Source organism: Mya arenaria, chromosome 15 (assembly GCF_026914265.1).
Source record: "Mya arenaria isolate MELC-2E11 chromosome 15, ASM2691426v1".
Taxonomy (NCBI): Eukaryota; Metazoa; Mollusca; class Bivalvia; order Myida; family Myidae; genus Mya; species Mya arenaria.
This window is the reverse complement of record NC_069136.1, coordinates 30,163,311-30,169,733: the sequence shown is the minus strand read 5'-3', so window position 1 is coordinate 30,169,733 and position 6,423 is coordinate 30,163,311.

The following is a 6,423-nucleotide window of genomic DNA, read 5'->3' as shown; positions in this document are numbered from 1 at the left end:
CAAGTCGTTCCTTTAAAGCTTGATCGTATATACTTTATATTGAGAATAGATTTTAAAGCCAGAATTAATCTATTTTACTTTGTATCTATTTCGCCCCATTTATTGAGTATCTACACCAAACCAAAAGCAGTAACATATTGTCATGTTTATAACTGTCAATTGTATTATTGTAATGTATTGGTATGTTGGGTTTAATTACATCGTTTGGATTTGCTGGTGTTTAATAATTAACATGCCAAAAGTGATCGCATATTATTAAATGTGTATAATTTCGGCCATCATGTCACTAATGCAACTCAAGAATATGGGGGGGGGGGGAGGGTATCAAAGTGTTAACACTTACGAAATATTATAAGAGTGTCCATTCTAACGAAATATTCTTAAATGTTCGTTCAATCATTTGGTGTCCAACTTACATCACGGTGTTGCTACACATTTTTTTTGTACTCATCATCTTCAGAGTAAGGTCAGCCGGCCCCTGCTTATCTCATTGGTGATGCATATATACCAAATAAGGTTACCCAGCAATATATCTAGCGCATTACTTAAAAATTAAGTAAGGATACAATAAGCACATTTTCTTCCGCGCATTGGAAGGGTTTATTAAAAAAAATAGGCGTAAAAAATTCCTTTTAATGGCAACTACAGCATATAAAACTCCGTAATCGCTTTTCGTCAAGTCAGTTTTTCACAACATTGCTTGAATAAGAATACATTTTGTATTTCGATTTAACTAGGCATAACACTTCAAATTTTCCTCATGTCATGTTTGAGATGCAATCTTTCATTCTTAAGATATATATCTCGATATGCAGGGCGTTAAAAGCATTATTCCCATTCAATGTCTAAGATGGGTTTCAATAGCAAACAAAGGAGTGTATGCACTTTTTTGTGGACCAACTATTTGAAAAGCTTTAAAGGATTAAATCAGTGTTCTTAAATATTTAGAATTTGAGACTTCATTGGCCAGGAAGTTGGTTTTTTTTTTTTTAAATTAAACTCGAGTTTCAATTGCACCCACTAAACATAATAGAATATATTCTTAAAATTTTACAGAACATGGAAGTCCTTGCGCAGAATCGTTCTTATTCCGATATTAATATTGATATTTACCTGGATGAAAACTGTTATGTATGAGTTATTTATAATATATGTCATTCTCTGAGTCAGTTTATTAGGACATATATGGTATTGGAAATAACTGAAACTCCTTTTTGGCATTAACGTCTTGATAATTTTATATTTACGATATAACAAAGAAAACATCATAATATAATGGACGGAATTTATTAAAATCTGCAACCAGTCAATCGTATTTTAAATGTAGATCTAATACTCCAATTGTAAATAAGGAAGTGTAGTGGCAAATGAAGATTTTTACCTACAGTATATTTTTGGTAGTTACTTTGACGCGGAAGTTTTAAATTTCAAGTTCTTTATTCTTATATTCATGAAACAATGTCCATTGCAATGCTTATATTATAAATATTAAGAGGCTTTGCAAAGTTAACTTAAAACATATATTACATGTCTATCTCAGCATAAGGAGGAGTACATTGTATTATAAGATGGACTTTGCTAACAATATTTTCACGAATTTACACAACAACGAAAAGAACATAGTACATTCTTGATTTAATTTAATTAAGTTTCTTATGTTTGGCATAACACGAAATAAAACAGTGACGAAGCTGTAAAATCATTTCCATTCGCTGGTCTAACTTGCTCTATATTAGTTTAGTTCAAACAGCGAGGAAGCTAGTGTATGCACTGCTTTGTGGACCAAATTATCAATGATTTGTACGAAAAATCACAAAGTTTTACGAACTTTCATCAAGGTGGCACGTTAATAGTGTTTCCATGTAACCTTGACCTAGATAACTACAAACTTACTAGCCACAATTACTATTCAAGTTTGTAGGTATGAATACAAGGTTTGTATAAGTGGTTTTGGGTAGTATGGTGAGGCTCCGTTCATATTCAAGCAAAACAAATCAAGCACAAAAAAGTATGTAAACAACACAGCCTTTTAATAACAATAGCAATAAGCATTTCAGCATCAGCGACACTAACATAGAACTTCAGCAACAACATTAAGAGCGCACGACCGGACGTTGAAGCGAAAGCCGGTCTGGTCACATGCCGAATTGACGTATACTGGCGACCACGTAGAAATTGAGTAGCCCCCAATAGGCTTTGTAACATAGAGATGAAGAATTGTATTTTCGTCACGGTATGCTATGATTTGGAAAACAGGTTAAGTAAAACCGGTTACGGTATATCTATGAGTATCAGCTAAAAGTAAAGTATTGTAAATGTATTTATATTAACATTTAACAAGCAACATATAACAACATATATGCTGAAATAAGTGCTGCCAAATGCAAATGTGAGTGAGATTCTAGGTACTACAATCTGAGCAGCATCTATCAAGGGTTATATGACAAAAAGGCAGGGTCACAGCCTGCAAATACACGCATTCCAAACAACAAACTACTCGTATTATATATAATGATTTACACTGGGCTCGCGGTAACAACTCTCACAGCCTATAAAGGGATGTGTACTGCCCACCATCGGTATTAAACATTTCGTAGTCTAGAATATTTTGGACACAGGACAAATGCGCGGAGATTGACCTGGTTTTCGTGTTCGTTTAAATAAACCGCATCCGGGTTAAAATGACCATACGGATAATGAAAGCGCCTCCTATGCCCGAGACCTTGTTTTTGGCAAAACTATTCCGTCAACACCTCATTTCGCCATTGCTAGTATATAATTGGAAGAACGGCAATCTGTGAGGTTTGATTTTGTTTTTTTAACCTTGACCCGATTATGTGGAAAGTTGCCACAATCACGTTCACTTTAACTCTTTTTTTTCACTTTCTGTCGTTTCACCAATATTAATGATTCTAATTTGAGTAAAAGTCGTTTTCTTTGTATGAAGATGTTATAAAAAGGAGATTTTCCACAATTGCTACTAGACACAGGCTCCGAAACCCTTTCACCAATATGTACAAGTTCGTTTTCCCAAGTTGAGGCTTTTGGAATCTGCATGATAAGCGTGCTTAATAATCACACCGTCCTTTCGATGGAAATAAACCGAACCGCCTTTGAGAAACAAAAAACAATGCCCGAATGAAATTTATGTGATTTCCCCTAACAAAGTATTCAGGCGTCCTATGGCCACCTTCCGATTGGAGGGGGACCATCAATGTGACAGTACAGCGGACCGTTGAGCCGAACAATAAACGCATCTTTCTGGCATAAATCTTCACCTTTTTTTACATTGTTCGTTGTTGTTATTTTATTTTGATTAATTTTGTTTTGGCAGAATTGTGTAATTGAGTCTACATTAGTTCGAATTGCAAAAATAAAGAAAAAGAAATGAAACGAAATGAGTAAATGACTTTCAACAGCTTGTTATTATCAGACGCTAACGTCTGATTGACATTAGACGGTCGGTATTTCCCATACCATAATAGACCCGATGAAGCCAAGATAATATTTTGCTTTCGTACCTGTTCGGTCTAGATGTGCATATTGCAGGCGCGTTGTTTGGAATCTTTAAGACTTGCCAATATCAGTTTAGAATGTTGTAATTAGGTAATTGTCGGTAGTTTTTTTTGCGGGAAAACTGCAGTGGCGCATCTAAAAATGCGAACTGTATTTATGCTCAAGTATTCAAGTGACAAAGAACAGAAAAACAGAACAGTAGTTAACATATTTAATATATATTTATTCGAGCCTAAAATTTACAAAACTATCTTAATCGACTCTTTGAAATATGAATGTAACGTGTTCCCTGACATAGAGGTGTTTATAAATCAAGGAGTCTCATGCCGTATAACATTTTCAGAAAACTTGGGACTTGCACCCTTTCCAGCGATTCTGGTATCAGCAGGCAAAGGCCATCCTATTGCATAAGATTACTAGAATAAGCGATATTGTTCAGTTAAATTCAAATAAAATGGATCGCTTTTAGATATAATGTCTACATATAACAACTAAATGTCTAAGCGTTTAGATAAATTTTTTTCGATTTCGTGGACTGTTTTTTTTTTATTATAATACCTTCAGCCCCATAATCAATTCATAACTCTGGGCAAAAGAGGGACCGTTCCAAAAAAGTGATTTCTCATTACTTCAGGTGCTTTCAATTTTAGTGTCCGTTAAACAAAAATGCGGCGTTTAAAACGCAGCCGCAGTTAAGGCACGAGCCATAATATAAAGAAATAACCAAGAGGGCCGAGATGGCCCTATACCGCTCACCATATTGGCCAATGGATTATTAAGTTATTGATCGAACCATATACTGGACGCCGCCCGCCCAAACGTTCGCCTGTATTAAAACAATAAGTCTTACAATATTTTAGTTGGATTCGTATACCTTGTCACAAAAGAGCACATTTTTTTACAGCGAAGAAGCTCATAAACTTTGAAGTCGATTTCATCAATGATTTTAAACCATAAATGGAAGGATAAAACGGTTATCGAAGGAACATTTCTGTGAAAATATTTTGATAACGGGCCTATGGTTTCTAAAGAAAAGATTTTCGGAGTTTTCCATATAGATATATATTGTGAAAACTAGCCCTGCGCCCTGGCGGCCATGTTTTTTTATGATTTACAATGGAGTGAAGGAATTTGATATATGGTTTCTTAAAATCAACGAAATAGTTTCTGAAAATAATATTTTCAAAAATTCCATAGACATATAGTGGTAACTAGCCCCGCCCCTGGCAATATGTGCATAATTTCTTTTTTAAGAACTGCTTACTAATTTTATTGAGTTCCGGCGTAAGTACTGTTCTAACGGTGTGTGTAAGCACGAAGTGTGCTTGAAATGCTAGCAGATCTCAAAATTTGCAAAAGTCCGATTCGGGTGAAAATGGCCTGGCACCACAGTTTTTCACAATATTGAAACTAAATGGTTGCCTACCTACAGTAAAAATGTTCTGACACGGTCACACATTCTCAGATGTTCGAAATATGTCCGTTTAATAAAATCAAATAAAACAAAAGTCATTCTCACGCGTGTAAACACGGGGCACAGCTGCACCACGGAAGATTCGACAGCTAATTTTTTCACCTCTGTAAGCGCTGTAGCTTCCGTTTACTGACCGTAAATAAACAGTTTTAAAACACTAAGTGCTAAATGATTTTAAAATCTATTTAACAAGTATTGATAGGTTCCTGAATTAATTCTCATTCGTACTCTCAAAGAGGTTCAGGATTATAACATAACTTGGTGGAACATAAAACACTGAATTTAATTTTTGATTTGGTTTTATACCACTTAAATGACACTATATGTTGTGTTCTATGGTTGTTGTAATCAATGTAGCGTCGTCTAACGGTACTGAAATAATACATGAGAGAAACACCATAAACTCTGTTACTCATATCGTTTTAATCCGTTTCAATATATCATGTGTATAGTAGTATGACATACAATGCTACATTGTTTGATATATTTGTTGTATTAAATATGTTTAAACTAAATAAATTCACTCTGATAAATAATGAAATTCGTCAAAAATATGATTATCACATAGGTGGCAAATGCTGCTTGTTCCTTGTTCTAAATCTTTTTTTGTTATTATTAAATATTCCACATTTAACAATACAATTGATCATATACATACGTAATGTATAACGTATGGTGTTTATTATGTAATGCTTATTTAAGAAGTGAGGGTGGTGTCGATACAGAAAAGAATAGACATTTTTATATTGTTAAACAAACTGATACAAAAAAGAAAATAAAGGACAAAAAAGCAGAGATCAATTTTAAACTAGAAAAAAAATAAAAATCAACAAGTAAATAAAGAGTTTATAAACTACAAAGAGGTAGAAATAAAAAAAAGACTGTACTAGAGGGTGTTGCTTAAATGTTATTTTTCTTTTAATACATGCCATTTTTGCTCGTGGACTTTTAGTTTGTCATTCATGAATCCAATTTCATGTTCGTTTTTGTATCGCAAACCTATGTAGTTTTTGAAAGCTGAAAAAGTTTCAGTAATATCTCTAAGCTTCATAAAGTATATAAAATATTTCAACAACACAATCAAGAAATTAATGAGACGACTAAAATTGGATTTTTTAAAAAAAAAACTTATGATTTTAATATTTAGACTAATTGGGATAGGACAAGAATAGGTTATTAAGATTGTTCCACAAATTTTGTACAATTCTACATTCCCAAAAAAGATGTTCCATTGTCTCTATATATTCTGAACAGAATTGGCATAAACTGGAGTTTGTGAGCTTGCATTGATATAGGTATCTGTTTGTTGGTATAAGCCTATAAATGTATTTGTACTGGAAGGTTCTTATTGTTGTATCAATGGTGCATGTTAAAGGCAATGTAAATATTTTATTCCACATAATTGTCTCGAAATCTGTTCCAAGAATTTGATT